The sequence below is a fragment of the Paramisgurnus dabryanus genome, chromosome 16 (assembly GCF_030506205.2).
Source record: "Paramisgurnus dabryanus chromosome 16, PD_genome_1.1, whole genome shotgun sequence".
Classification (NCBI taxonomy): Eukaryota; Metazoa; Chordata; class Actinopteri; order Cypriniformes; family Cobitidae; genus Paramisgurnus; species Paramisgurnus dabryanus.
This window is the reverse complement of record NC_133352.1, coordinates 16,655,820-16,671,471: the sequence shown is the minus strand read 5'-3', so window position 1 is coordinate 16,671,471 and position 15,652 is coordinate 16,655,820. Positions and strand designations below refer to the sequence as shown.

General features: G+C 36.0%; 2 long non-coding RNA genes across 3 annotated transcripts; both read right to left on the bottom strand.

Annotated features, from left to right (window-relative positions):
* Window positions 1-7,816: 7,816 nt before the first annotated feature.
* On the bottom strand, window positions 7,817-9,394 carry LOC135748381 (uncharacterized). Its single transcript, XR_010532018.2, has 3 exons — window positions 9,342-9,394; window positions 8,940-9,007; window positions 7,817-8,812 (listed from the first exon to the last, which is right to left on the bottom strand). It is a non-coding gene; the product is annotated as an uncharacterized lncRNA (long non-coding RNA).
* A 2,040-nt stretch (window positions 9,395-11,434) lies between these two features.
* Window positions 11,435-12,402, bottom strand: LOC135748438 (uncharacterized). 2 transcript variants are annotated; one of them, XR_010532024.2, is made up of 3 exons: window positions 11,960-12,402; window positions 11,576-11,660; window positions 11,435-11,483 (listed from the first exon to the last, which is right to left on the bottom strand). It is a non-coding gene; the product is annotated as an uncharacterized lncRNA (long non-coding RNA). The 2 variants fall into 2 exon arrangements; XR_010532023.2 differs by having other exon boundaries at window positions 11,438-11,500.
* Between the last annotated feature and the right edge of the window lie 3,250 nt (window positions 12,403-15,652).

The window sequence follows — 15,652 nt, the reverse complement described above, 5'->3', positions numbered from 1 at the left end:
CTAATTTTAAACTCTGTGTATGTTTTGATAATCATTCTGAATCTGATCTCTAACAAAATTCATTCACAAATATGCAATTATTTCAGCTTTTTGCAAAAAAAAAAAAAAAAAAAACATATTTAAGAGTTTATAAGCAGTTAAAAAATATAGATAGGATATCTGAAACATTGTTTTTCCCGTTTTTTTTTTATCGTTTGTTTAAAAGCAGAGGTTCCGTTCATTCATTTTATATATTTTTAGAAGATAATTTTCCTGGAAGGAATTTTGTGAAACTTGTGAAAATCACAAAAAAAGCTGGTGGGCAACTTTCCACAAAGGCTTGCGGGGAATGAGTTAAAATAAATCAAAACCCTAACCCCAATGTCACAGGTGCAAAGAAAATAATACAAAAAGTAAAAATGTGGTCATAAACTGCAAAAAAATGACTTTCTTTCTTAGTTTTTTGTCTTGTTTTCAGTAAAAATATCTAAAATTTCTTAAATTAAGATGCTTTTTCTTGATGAGCAAAATGACCTAAAAAATAAGTATAGTTTATAGACAACAAATATACAATTTAAGTGAATTTGTGTTTAAAACAAGCAAAATTATCTACCAATGGGGTGAGAAAAAAAGAATCTAAAAATAAGTTTTCTTTTTTCTTAAACACTTAATTTAAGCAAAAATTTCTCACCCCATTGGCAGATAATTTTGCTTGCAAGCACAAATTTACATAATTGTAAAATTTTTGTCTAAAAACTAGACTTAATTTCTTAGGACATTTTGCTCATCAAGAAAATACATCTTATTTTATTTGTATTTTTACTCAAAACAAGACAAAAATACTAAGGAAGAAAGTCATGTTTTGCACTGTATGAATTAATACATAATAGCCACCTCATAAAATATGTATAAATTGTCATTTATTGTCATATCATTGATTCAGCAAAAACAAAGTAAAAATCCAATATATTAAACAGATGAAATGTCAAATTTGGCCTAATAAAAACATTACAAGTCATTTTTATCCACAGTCTCCCCTACATTTGAACTCCAAAGTCTTACAGTCATCACATAAGCACACTCATCATAAAAGTTTTTTTTCCCAGATTAGAATACAGTAATGTCGAATAAACCTTTGCTTGTCTTCAACAGGAAGACTCTAACCACCCTATTCATTTAAATTCACAGCCTCGTAGCGGCTGATTAATTTTCCATGTTGTTGTTGGTGCTCTGTGTTGTTGCTTTATTTTAAGATGCAGTGCAACCTGCTTTCTGCGGGTCTGGCAACACACGAGACGGCTTCCTCCAGTTGGATGGGAGGCGTAGATCTGTCATGAAGCAGGTGCTTGGGGAGTTCAGCTCTATTCCTTTGACTGCAAACAACTGTACCTTGGGACCTAACACATGCCACTTAATATTCACAGGGTTCAGGATCATTAGGGACCCGACAGCCTGGTTAGGGACCGTGACATCTGTAGCAGGGTTTTAATCTTTATGTCGTCAATGTCTCAGATCAAATGTTCATGTTCAACGCTGGGTTCACGTTATTTCCCTATTAGGAGAGAAGAGGAGTTTTATTGAAGTATATACTAACTCCTCTTACCTGTACTCTCTCTCTCTCTCTCTCTCTCTCTCTCTCTCTCTCTCTCTCTCTCTCTCTCTCTCTCTCTCTCTCTCTCTCTCTCTCTCTCTTTCTTTCATTTCTTTGCAATATTGTGGTTTTAGACTGCTTAAATGCTCCTAAAGATAGAACATGTAAACTAAAATGCACCACCCTAGGTTTTATGAAGATAAAAAGAAATTGATTGCCATGGGCAAAGTGAGCTATGATTGCGGCACGGTTTGTGTGTTGATATGGCCGAGCATTTGTACGTTCTGCGTGGAGATTTGAGTGTTGCTGATGATTTTTCTTTTATAAACACACACGCACATATTCTTTGGGGAGAGTGTTAGCAGGCAACAGTACTGCCAGAAGACAGGAGGAGAGACAGACACATCAGGGAAATAGGGAACACATGCATGAGAGACTTCATTTCTTTACATACCGCCATGATTTGGACTCACCACTATAAAGACTATGCCTGCAGTTCAGTTATTGCACAAAAATTAGAAATGTGACTTTGAGCAAAGATAGCAAACCAAAAGAATCAAACGTCTGTGTATCTGTGTAGGAATGACAATTTTTAGATTAAGCCAGTACTAGGCCTAGTTATAATAAGACATTTAAGTAGTCTTAAGTAGTCAGGGGTGTGTTTCAAACACACCCCACAGCCTACACCCCTGCATCCCGGTTAGCAAATAAAGACAATACCAATCATTAAGCAACATAGGTTAGAGAGGCGCAGTGTTGGGGAAAGTTACTTTTAAAAGTAATTCATTACAATATTAAGTTACTCCCCAAAAAAGTAACTAATTGCGTTACTTAGTTACTTTTCATGGAAAGTAATGCTTGCGTTACTTTTAAGTTACTATTGCGTTACTTTTTCTTACTTGGCTGAGGCTTGATCTCTTTTAGGCCTTGCAGGTATTTTTTATAATCGCGAAAATGTCAAACTTAGGGCTGCCATCATCGTTTCTGACTCAAACTGTTTCCGCTCAGTTAATTTGTTCAATTTAATTCAGGACATTATTTAAACTAAATGAATTAAACTGAAAAGTAACTTGCATTATTTTTTTCAAAAAGTAACTCAAATATTAATGTGTACATTTATAAAGTAATAGTTACTTTACTAGTTACTTCAGAAAAGTAATATTATTACGTAATGCACATTACTTGTAATGCGTTACCCCCAATACTGGAGAGGCGGGACTCAAGAAAGACAAAGCCAATTATATTTAGTAATAATTAAAAAACACAAGAAACAGACATAAATAAATAAAGATAAATTATATTGTTATACAATTGAGTAAGCATCCTTACCCAAATCGATGCCCTTGAATATATACAATTTGTGGATGCAGTTGTCTAAGGACTTCATTTGGATAACTTTAAAGGGGATTTTTTTAATATTTAAATTTTTTGCACCCTCCAATTTTCAAATAGTTGTATATTGGCCACCAAACCATACATTAATAGAAAGCATATCTATTCAGCTTTTGGATGATGTATAAATCTCAATTTAAAAAAATTGACCCTTATGACAAGTTTTGTTGTCCAAAGTCACATATTTTAAAGAGCAAACACACGGATTGTGCAAAAGTTTACTTCCTGGGATTGGTGATGTAGTAAAAAACGACATTATCATAATTCCCCCGCTTCGGACTCACAGCCTGTAAGTTAACCTCTGTTAGCATTTCATTGTGACCGAATCTTTCAAACATGGTAAGGAGCGTCACATTTCCTGCTGACATCAGAGGTACAGTATTCAGGCCAATCAACGTACAGATTAGCTGGCCAATCAGGGAAACAGCGCTTTTCAAATCAACGAGTTTTGTACAAAATCAGTGCGTTGAAGGAAGAGTGAAAATTTGGAGCTAAGCTAACACATATACCAAATACACAAAATAACATTGTTTTTAGTAACAAAATTGGTGCACTTTAAAATACGTCCGTGCAAGTTTTTTTCCATTAGGACAGCTCATACAAGCATTTTAAGCCTTATCATAAGCCGTGTCCCAGAAACTGACCCTTATTTTTAAATTTGCAACAACAAGCTGTAATTCTAAACTTTTTTTTTTGGTTAGAAAAATAGTTAACCCACTATTGAGCATGTACAAAAGGCAATATTCAAAATTGTCCCCTTATTATTGTTCACAATAGAAAGCTTATAATTATGATTTATAAGTACAGCTATTGGAAAAAATTTCACATACAGTGACAGTTTAATGATATAACTCACATAATGATACATAAATTACATGAAGTAACCAGCAATTTTATATTTTAAACAAATATGGTGATTGAAAGTCAAAAGTCATTGATTGCAACTATAAAAAAAAATTGTAAATAAATAAACAAACAAACACAATAATAATAATGTTATTAGATGTTGTTGTTGTTGTTGTTTCTCTCTAAAACTTGTAGTAATTCCATATTTATCTTTCATTAAGTACTGTAAAAAAAAACATTTCCTGTTCCCTAAACTGTAAGAATCTGAAGACCACTAATAAAGTGCTGTTAGTGTAGCCTGTCCCACTAACATCTCTCATTTAAAATGCATTACCACAATCGCAAATCAAATTACAAACCAGACTTTTCTCATTGAAATACTACTCTTCTAAAACATTTGTAAAATGCTGGATACAATTAAAAAAAAATGTGAACAAAATAATGTATCGAGTTTCATGCTTGTGCGACACTGACCATTTCTGTTTTCAAGTTCATTCGACACTCCATTTCTAAGTCTTGTCAGCCCTCATCTCGGCAAACATCAAACTCCCTATACAAAAAAGGAGAAAATGAGCTATTGATTTTTGTTCTATAGCTTTTTTCCTACTTTTTCCCTAAAGCATTATCATTCTAGAGTCTAATTGAAGGTCAGAGTAGGTTTCCCTGTCAAAATCTGCTTCCTGACAGCCTGCCTTCAACAAAACGAATTATCTTGGTTTAAGCATCCGCAGACAAAAAGATCACGTACGGATTTGAAAAAGTGATATTCTCTTACCCTCTTTCTGTGGGGGTAGTTCACGATAGATCAGACTGGCTGAGAATTCAGCTTTATTGAAAGTAATTTGTGTGCCTGTCAGGACTAATAAAGCTGTCAATTTTTACTGTACTATGCGTACCATCCTTGTGAATGTCTGAAGAGGCTTCATTGGCAAATAATGTCACACGCCAACAGGGATTGCTAATGATTTGTCTTAATAGAAAAAGGTGGCCTCACTCACCCACACATCAGTCTTTATAGAAATAAAATGGATTCACAATTGTCACTTTAACAGGGGCATTCACCCATTTTCTTGCCACGGCAATCTGTCTGTTTCAGACGTATTCCTACACGTGTACATTCTGAATAGGTTGTCCGTTAAATTGTCGTGGTTATCAGGAAAGCTAGATGCTACATGTAACACTTTATCGCCAGATCATCTTTACAAGAGTAGGTTTATTTTTGATAGTCAATTCCAGTATTGTTAGAATTATTACTATATTATGGAATAAAATAGAAAAGAAAATTATTGTCAAAATATGTACCCCTGGGGCACAGTGGCGGCTTGTGACTGCTCATCCGAGAGGCGCTTATTCAAAATAAGTGTTCGGAGTGTTGCTTGCGTTTTCAAAATATGTGTAAGTGCGTGCTGCCTACACGTCAAAACCATTTATGATAAAAGAGACGGTCACGTTCACAAAATACACGCAAGACACTCCCTTAACAGTAAACTCTGATTACGCATGAGATTATACGAGTATCTGGCAAACGTGAGCGTCTCTTCTATCATAAACCCTTTAGACGCGTCTGCAAGCAGGCACTTATTTTGACAAGACACATGATGCACATAGGTTCACTCGACGCGCATATTTTGAAATAAGGAACCACACGCATGACTACATACATTTTGTGACGAACCTCGCACTGAGCGCCCTCGAAAAAGAAGTCACTGGCCATCACTGCTGGGGTATACCATATTAAAAAGATAGAATTTGAATCAGAATATGAACATTTGGTACCAAAATGTACCTATGAGGTACTAATATGAATACTTTAGGTTATCAGCTGTACTTTTCGAAAGGGTATAGGCCTAATGATAGCAAGGGTAAGTGTTTTTTAAGTGTTTTATTTCTTAAACATTGAAAGAGCAACTCCTTAGAACAGAAGTGGGCATTCCTGGTCCTGGAGGGGCACTGTCCTGTAAAGTTTAACTCCAACCCTAATAAAACATTCCTGAAAAATCTTGAGAAAAAGCATTGTCAGTAGTAACCATATTAGATAGGAAAAATATTATTAAATTAGGATTTTAGCTTAAAAGACAGAATAAAATATAAAGATATAAAGACAGAATAAAATATAAAAAATATAAATTGTAATATATTTTTAATATATTATAAGATGTACAAATACAAATTATGTAATTGACTCAAAAACTGATAGTGAGTGCGTTTTCATACACAGTCTTACGTCAATTATGCTTAAAGGACAAGTTTGGTATTTTTCACGTAAAGCCCTGTTTTCAGATTGTTTATGATGAAATAGAATGGTTTTGACTGAAACATGGACATATGATGCTGGCCCGAGAATTTTTGGGTGTTTGTTGTTTCACCTCCCACCTCTATAATGGGTATATAGGTGCACAGGAACAATCCTTCCTAAAATGCATTAAACTTTCGTTTACAAAGACGTGAAACTCACCGAGTGGTCAGGGGTGTTCACTGGTATGCTCACACAAAAATCGCTGCAAAAGATGCTTTCCAACAGGTTTTATCATAGTTTTTGTCCAACTCCATTGACTTGTATTAGATGTGCTGTGAGGTACGGTATTACTCCACGCCGGGAACTTTGTTTGTATTCCTGCAATTGGCAAAGGCGGATTATCGCCACCAACTGGGATGGAGTGTCTATTATTCAAGCTCTAAGCGGAAAATAGGTCCACAAGTTTACAACGAATGCTAAAACACCTGTTGGAAAGCATCTTTTGCAACGATTTTTGTGTGAGCATATCAGTGAACACCCCTGATATCGGTGAGTTTCATGTCTTTGTAAACGAAAGTTTAATGCATTTTAGGAAGGATTGTTCCAGTGCACCTATACACCCATTATAGAGGTGGGAGGTGAAACAAAAAACACCCGAAAATTCTCGGGCCAGCATCATATGTCCAAATTTCAGTCAAAACCGTTCTATTTTATCATAAACAATCTGAAAACAGGGCTTTAAGTGACAAATACGAAACTGATAAAGTGTGGGGTCATGTAAACGCATAAAAGTTTTTCTTTTATCAGGGAAAGCCCATAAACGGCGTAAGCAAAAAACAATCGGCACAGGTAGTTTTTTGCTCATTTCCCCAATTTCGCATTGCATATAAACACCTTAACCAGCTTTCTCGCAGTGTTGTTCATGTAGCCTACGCATGTCTCCACATCACATGCGAAAGTACTTGCAAAGTAACGCAAGTCTCCGCTCGACTAAAGCAGTTGGCAGAGAAGCTGGTTTCTAACAAGCAGATTTTTGATAGTTATCCGCTTATTCTGTGCATGTAAACACACTTAGTGACTGAAATATAACACCTGCTACAACCTCCACATATGCAATGTTCAATATTTCAACATTCTTTTTTATTTAATTGCTTTCCTCAAGTCAGGCTTAGATTTTTTGGCAGTTTAGTCGGGAAGCATATGATAAGTGATCTATTAGTATTAAAATCCTAAGCTGTTTTATGAACTTGACATATTTGATGTGAGTGTACACTTGACTCAATGCTGTCAGCCGAGTCTTTGCCAAGAAAATACTGTTTAGGTATAAAATGGAGCATAATGCAACTTCTGGCACCCACACAATTAGGCTGCCAAACCGCTTATGCAGCAGCGCTATGCTTTTCATTAAAAAAGTACTCTGCTGAGAATGAACAGATTGTTACATTTCCAAAGAGACCGCTGCAAAAACCAAGGCTGAAGCAATCAATGGACGCGAGCGTTCGCTGTGTGATAGTGTCAAACAGGTGACACAAGGTCGTGCAAGCGGACTCGCTCAAAAATGAAATGAAGTGGCGATGCTGACGAATATTGTGTGTTGAGTGGATGGTTCCAGCCTTAAAATAAACATGAAATCAGATGTAATCTCGGGTTTACAACATAACAGACAGTTTGAGTAATTATTATATTCAAAAACATGTCAAAAGGTTAAACAAAACTGGCCGTAAAGACCCAGATTGTCTAAGGTGGTCTGCATAACACCCAGATAGCAATTTTGTTCCGGCCCAGCTCCGGCCCACACAACCAGTTTTTCCTCGGCCCACATACAACAAAGAATGACGGCCCTACAGTGGCCCAGTTCTGAATTACGGACAAAGGCCACACATGGGCCACAACTGGCCCATGTCTCTGACAGATAATAGCCCATAATTGGCCCAAACCTGGGCCAGAACAGGTTATAACATCGGTACCAGTTCTCAGCCATAGGTCAACCATATTAAAACCAGCATTTAACCAGAACTTCCAAAACTGAGCCATAACTCAGCCTAATCTTGCCCAAATTATATTAATAAATAAATCACACGAAAAATTACTTTCAAATTGTTTGCCTTTTTATTAATCAATAGCACACAAGTCAATAACACTACAACATTGTATGTGTTAAAACTCTTCTAGTATAAACTGCCAGCAATAAACAAAAATACTAGTTTGTTCAAATACATTATTGGCATGAATCTACCAACAACTTAAATTACAAAGCAATTTCATCCTTAGTAAACAAACAAATGTTTAGAACAAACTGATAATAAAAAAAACCTTTGTGACAGTTACATTTGTGTGTTAAACGTAGCTTGCCCAAATTGCCAGCTATACACAAATACAGAAGTTCATTGAAATTAATATATAAGCATGAATAGAAATTTAAATGAATTACCATGGGTAAATACAAGTTTAAACCAAACTGAACTTAAAAGTTAGTTAATTAGAAACTTCATGTGTATGTGAAACCAACTCTACAGCCAGCCAGCCAGCAAAGATACAAGGTCCAGTTAAAGTATTAGCATGAATCTAACTTAGGTAATTTCAAATAAAACGAAAAATTAAAACAATACAATTCATAAAAATGAAACAAACAATCAAACACTAATAATAATCTATGTGTATGAGAAAGTGTTCCTATTCAGGATTGTCCTCAATAAGAAGTAATGCTTTCCAGCCTCTCTTTTCTTCTCAGCTCATCTTTCCATAGATGTAAACATTACAGCAGCCCACTGTTATATAAAAGAAAACAGATGCAAATCAATAATTGTTATGAAGCAAACGCCATATAATAAAGTAATTAAAAGCATAATGATATACTTTAAAACAAACAGTTAGATAAATAATTAGAAGATGAACCTTTTAGGATGAACTGCTTCTGTTTTCTTCCTCAAGTTGCTTTGGATGAAAATGTCTGCGCTGAATGTCTAAATAAAATGAAACATAGCTTAGACCTTAAAGACGTACTTTTCATTTAGATACAAAGCAAATGAGATATGTTCTAAGCATGTATTTAAAATATATTATATTAGGAATATCCCCATTATTATTTACCAAGAAAATTAAGTCAAATCAATATAAATGAAAGAGAGAAGAACCATATACTGCACGTCTAAGGTCTTCACAATTGCTGTCATACTTTATCCACCTATGACAAATTCAGCTTTGCAGATATAATTCTAAAGATTTGTCAAGTATTGATTTTGGAAGCAATTAAATTAACATTAAATTAAATGGTGGCCCTGATGTACTGTCACTAACCTGAATGTCACCTCCTCCTGTCCTGTCAGCATCCTTGTCCCACCTCTTTACCTGAAGCAAACACAGCAGATGATTAACAGAAAATAATTTCACAGTATTCTATACAGTGTTTCCTCTAGGATTTTTTTCAGCTGTGGCGGCAGGGGGCGCCCATGATGATTATAAATTTAAAAAAAAAATTAATGTAGAATATAGGCTACAGTAAACTAACATGTATTTTTTTTATAATTTTCACGCTGTCATTTACTTTTCCTTATATTTATAGCATATTGCTTTTCTATGTTTGATCTAAACTGTATTTTCTTAAAAAAACGTTACACAGCTGCGTAAGTAGTTTGGATATTTCATTGTAGTTTTAATGTAGTGTGCATTGCAAGTTCGTCCTCGTGTTTAGCGTACAGAGCTGTTACAAAGTCATGCAGTCCTGTTTGATAATCCGCACCGCTGTGATTGACAGAACAACCGACCAGTTATCCGACATCAGCAGCAATTTTATTTCACACCCGTACCATTTGACATAAAGACTGTGACCCCGAGCCGGTCACACCGCAAATCGCGCAGTTAAATATAAACCTTTACCGGTCTTCAGACAGATCTTAAACACAAATAAGCACGGGTCATTTAAAAACGAGTCGAATTTTGGTCTTGGATGTTAGACCCGCATTTAATCTTGTCTATTGAGTCCCGACCTGCATCTACAACACAAATGACACGCGAATAGCCTATTACACCCGTTAGATCAAATATTATGCGGTTCACCCGTGGGTACCCCGACCCTGCTGTTTCGTCTGAAAACAGATAAAACCGTCTCACCGTCTGCCTCAAGTTTCTATTACCAACGTTCTTCTCTTCCACGGGAATAATGTAAGTTTCCTTACAAACAGATTCGACTATTAATGTCTTGCAGTCGCATATAAGTAGTATTCAGTATTTAGCCTTTTGTTTTTAGTCAAATATCTTATCATTTAATGTGAAACTTTGTGAGTGTCGATCTAAAGCACAGACGAATGACTGACAGCTGCGCTCAGCAGTGCGCTGCGCTTATAGCCTATACTGAATAACTAATGGCCAGATAAGTTGATAATATGAGTACAGTGATTCCAAATGAATGTCCAAAAACTCGTAATATGTTAAATCAAAAGTTTAATTATGTCTTTTCTCGCAGCCCTGCGCTGTGTTGGTGTAGATATGCGCCGGTGAACATCATATGCGTGATGACCTTGCAGCTTAAATCACCCTAAATTATAGTCATAAAGATAAAAGTAAAACAACATTCGCAACTTCAAATGATGTATTTTTATTTTTGTAAACTCACAATAAGGAGAAAACCTTGTGCTTATTTATAATCATTAAAAACATGACGTGCTTTCTGCTGGTTTGGTTTTAGAGCGCGTCACAAAAAAAGAACAGAAACTCAAATACTTTTTTATTCGTTTTGTCAATTTAATAATTATTTAAGTGCAACATATTTCGTATAGGCTTATTTATTTTATTATTATTTCTCAAAACAGAAACGTAGCTTAATAATCCTCTGTTGATTTAAATCTATTTGTGCATGAAACTAAACCCATGGAGGAAATTATGATATTTTAGGAGATTTATTTATAAATGAGTGAACAACGCAAATCCAGAAAGGAATTTATTTCTAGACAGCCAGTCTCGCAGAGCGGACATTTCGGTAGCTTTTTGCGAGCTGACGCTGTGGGGTTTGTCTAGAAGGGATACAGCAAATGCCGAAAAGTTAAGGATTAGATTTGGAGGTAGGATTATTAGGATGAAAACAGCGGTTCTGGCTAAATTGGATACAAATACATCCAACAATCGTGTGAAATTTTGTGTTTAGAGTTGGGTTTGGTTAAAGGATTAGGATAAAACAGTGCTCATCCAACGAGATTTCGTTTGCTGTATCCCTTCTATCCACAACCGCAGGCGTGGCGGGGATGTTTTATGAGTGGCGGGCCGCCACGGTTGAATGAATATAGCGGAAACACTGCTATATATTCAAAATATTTGTATTTTTACCAATTTCCTTTGTATTCAACAATGCAATTCGGGTAACTAAAGTAATGTTAGGCTATGGTCAGTTCTTACTCACCTAATGAATGAAACCACTGTCCAGCCCTCTGTATTTATCAGCTTTCACTGAAATCACAATGTGACTATTTAGGCATATAGAGCAATCTTTTGATATATAAACACAAAGATGCAAACATGAGCCTCAATATTTAATTTACCTTAATGTGTCTATTTGAATATACACCCCATCATCCTTCTCTTGTCCCACTCCATAGTCTTCATGTCTTGATGAACACAGACACACTTTCATCAAAAAAGAAAATTAAACGTTACAGAAATACGTTTTTTAAATATGTTTTTTATATAAATGTTCTAACATCAGGAAGACCAGATAACCAAATTCGATCACTTTATTATAATATGATCACAGTTATTCTTAACCTGATAGAAAACAGCTAATTTAATATCAATATAACGTTAATTGTCACACATTACGTTATACACGAATCACGTAAACGTTGGCATCCCTTTATACGTTTGTAAGACATTTAAACAAAAACATTTTTATGATTGAGTTTAAATATTTAAGTTCAGGTACTTACTATCTTTCATCCTGCTGCCTTTGAAATCTCTGTGTCCGTTATGATTGATTGACACGGTGTAACTGCTACTCCGACGGTAACCCCGCCTATTGGTTAATTTGATTGGCCGCCGCTCGGCTTCCGTTAACAGGAAAGCTCGTCTTCTGTTATGTGATTGGCCAGTGGCACTCGCCTTTTTTGATTTGATTGGCCATCTCAATCATTTTTGACAAGGTGTTCGACGTAATGCTGAGTTGCAGGAACTAGAAAAAGATGACGTTAAAATACCGCGAGAGTGATTTGAAATCAGAATGCTGTCCATGATCTTTCGAGTCGCTCTCGCAGTACTTTGATGTCATCCGCGTGTAGGTTCTTGTTGCACTTCATAAATAAACTGCGCATCCTTAACGTAACGCGAAGGTTAACAATACATTTTGTTTATTTCTGCAGTATCTAACATTTGATTGTACACAATGATAGTCTTACTTAGTCATTGAAGTCAGAAATCTTCAGCACAGTAACGTTTATTTCTGCAGTATCTAACATCTGATTGTACACAATGATAGTTTAGTCATTGAAGTCAGAAATCTTCAGCAGGAATAAACTCCTGCTACAATGAAAATCGCGCAAAAGCAAGTTTAAATAGAAACGATCCATGGTGCTTCTCAAAGCAACGTTATAGAAACTTTTAAATTCAGAAAGAAAAACTTTTGGAAGTTCAGGGTCATTTGAACAAAATAATCTTGACCCATCTGAAGGCAAGTTTATGTGATTGAAATGTAGACAAACATTATTGTCCAAATATATTAGTTTCTTTTAATACAAAACTAACATTTTACTTAATAAAGGTTAAATTAACATTAAGATTAAGATAGCCTGAAAATCCTTCAATTTAATTATTTATTATAAATCAGTATTTTAAATGTGGCTTACAATCACTAGACTGATCTGGGCCAGAATCACTACACTGATCTGGGCCACATACCTCCCAATCACAACTGGCCCAAATATTATCTGCCATCATGGATCCAGTGCCATCATTGCCACACCTGGCCCATACTTGGCTGACATGTTGCATGCCGTTGCCGGCGGCACGCCAGCAGTGCCATCATGAGGCCACATTCGGGCCGAGTCCGTCTGCTATCTGGGACATAAGTTAAAGTCATCAGTAATTATTTTGTGGTCACATACGAGTACTGGTACATGATATAACTTATAAGGTGTAAACAACATTGTGTTTCTAGGGAAGTCATTGCATATTCCTTTGACTTATTTATGGTTTGCTGAGCAGGTCACTTCACTGCTTGCTTGAACAGCTGCTGGCAGGCTAACCCTTTCAAAAAACAAGGTTTTGAGGACAAAAGTTGACTTGCTTGCTGTCAGTTCTCTCATTGCTTATGAAGCTCTGTGGTGACCTCTTCAAACAGCCTTCACCTGGGTCAAATGAATAATTTATCTCTGCTTTTGCATGGCTGTGACATGTAAATGCTCCTTACCAAGAGCTTCCTCTGAACCTCACTGCCATTTGGGATTTTGTTTCATCGTACGACAACAGTGCAAACACCTCATTGGTCTGTACAAATGTTTTAAAACTTGTTTTAAAATGTAAAAATTTTAGTCAAATGAATATATAAATTGGTTAGAGATGCCTTCATGTATGTTTTGTAACTGTATTTGTTTTCTTGTGTTCAAGTTTTTGAACGAAAAAAAGTTTTAAACTTTCCAACACTTCTGTCCCTTTACAGAATGCAGCCGGCATTGTTCCTCTCCGGTTTCTCTTTTGAAAAACCTTGATGGTAAAGTGCTTTACTTTAACAGGTTCTGATTCGACTTTTTTGTTCTTCAAGGACATTTCCCCTTCTGCCAAGAACTGTCAAACAGGAGCATCTCAGTATAAAAAGGTGAGAGGACACCAATTAGAAAGCCATCTCTGGCCAGGAGAGCCAGCGGCACAGCTTGCCACAGGAAGTGGGATGCCTGACTTCCTGCGTGGGGTCACAGCTGTTTATAGAGGCGCTGATATTTCCATCCAATACAAGAGCATTAGCATTAAAGGAGACTGAGCTCATTTGAATAGCAAGGTAGCATCTCAATGTCACCAGTGAATTTGCATTGTCTTAAACATCTGTCACCGGAACAAGGAGCTCAGTTAAATTATATGAGCATGTGGGTGTCAAAAGAGTTTATGCAGAGAAAGAGACAGATTGTCATGAGCAGGGGGTTGAAATTGCCCGGTAGATGCAGTAAGGCGTTTTGATCATTATGAAAATCCTTGTGGTTATCTTATGTCTATAATGAAATTTTCATTTTGAATGTGGAGTTGTTATACATTAAATAAAGTTTGTGGGTTTGTCTACATCGACCAAAATAAATATTCTCCATTTTATAAACATTTTTGTCTTCCTCCCAACATTTTTGTGCAGCAGTCTTATAAAAGTTATTGGATATAACAAGGGCACTGCTATTAGACAATGCAACGCTCAATATGGACACTCTAGCAATGAAAGTCCGCCTTCCAGTTAAAATAATAAATCATCAAACAATGAAACTGATGATTCTCTGGAGGAGGGGCTTCACGTGAGGCGCTTGCCAATCTGTGCACATGTAGCTGAAACAACCTCGATGAAAGTTGTTATTAGAGCAATTTAACTTATTCCCCGGCAGTAATTTTTTGAAAAGTTGCTCGCCAGCATTTTTTTTGTTCACTTCACAAAAGTTTCACAAAATGCCTTCCAGGAAAATTTTCTTCTAAAAATATAAACATACAAATATATCAAATGAAAGAACAGACCCTATGCAAACAAACAATAAACAAACAAACAATAAACAAACAAACAACGCGTAAAAAAGTTTCATCCTATCTATATTGTTTTCTCTGCTTCAGAGGTGTATAAGTATTTTAGTTACTTTTTCCAAGCTGTGCTTTATCAGAGTGTTTGTCTTGGGGAAAAAATTACTTTACTTAAAACTGTTAACTAAATTCTAAAGCATAGAATCATAATGTGTACAGTATTCATTTATATTGCATATTACAATTGATTTAATACTGTACCTACCGAAAAAATTAAATAGCCCAAATAGACGCCTGTCTCTTTTAGGCGCCTGGTGTGACGACAGGTTTGGGTAAATAAACGCCTGTCTCAAATAAAGGCCTGTTTTTTTAGTTTCGGGTTGTATTTTATCTTCTAAAACTCGTCAGATCGTCTGTTTAAGCCAGTCCTATGGTGCAGATTGCACACGCTAAAGTTTTGATTACCGGTAGATGTCACGTGACAGACGCAGTCGTTCCTTTACTCATCACTATGACAACACAACAAGGTTCGTCGTCAGGATTGAAGTGATGATGACAGTAGCGAAGTGGCAATCGGGAGAGTCGGGACTTTTCCCAGTGAGCCGGTAGTGTTTTGAGGCCGCTGATAATAGCCGGGCTTTCAGTCTTTTGTAATGCATGCACTCCCGCAACACATTTTATTTCTCACGCGGAAACACTATTTATCATATTTAATATCAGGGGCGGATCTAGAAAATTATTTATGGGGTGGCAAGGGGGTGGCATGAGAACTACAAGGGGTGGCAATGAAGCGTCCTTGCATGGTTGTCGTGGATTCAAGAAATTATATACTGTATATACTATATTCGGTGAACACTGGACCTCAAATTTTTATAACATTAATAAACGCAACAACAAATGTTCCTATAAGTAAGTACCCAAGC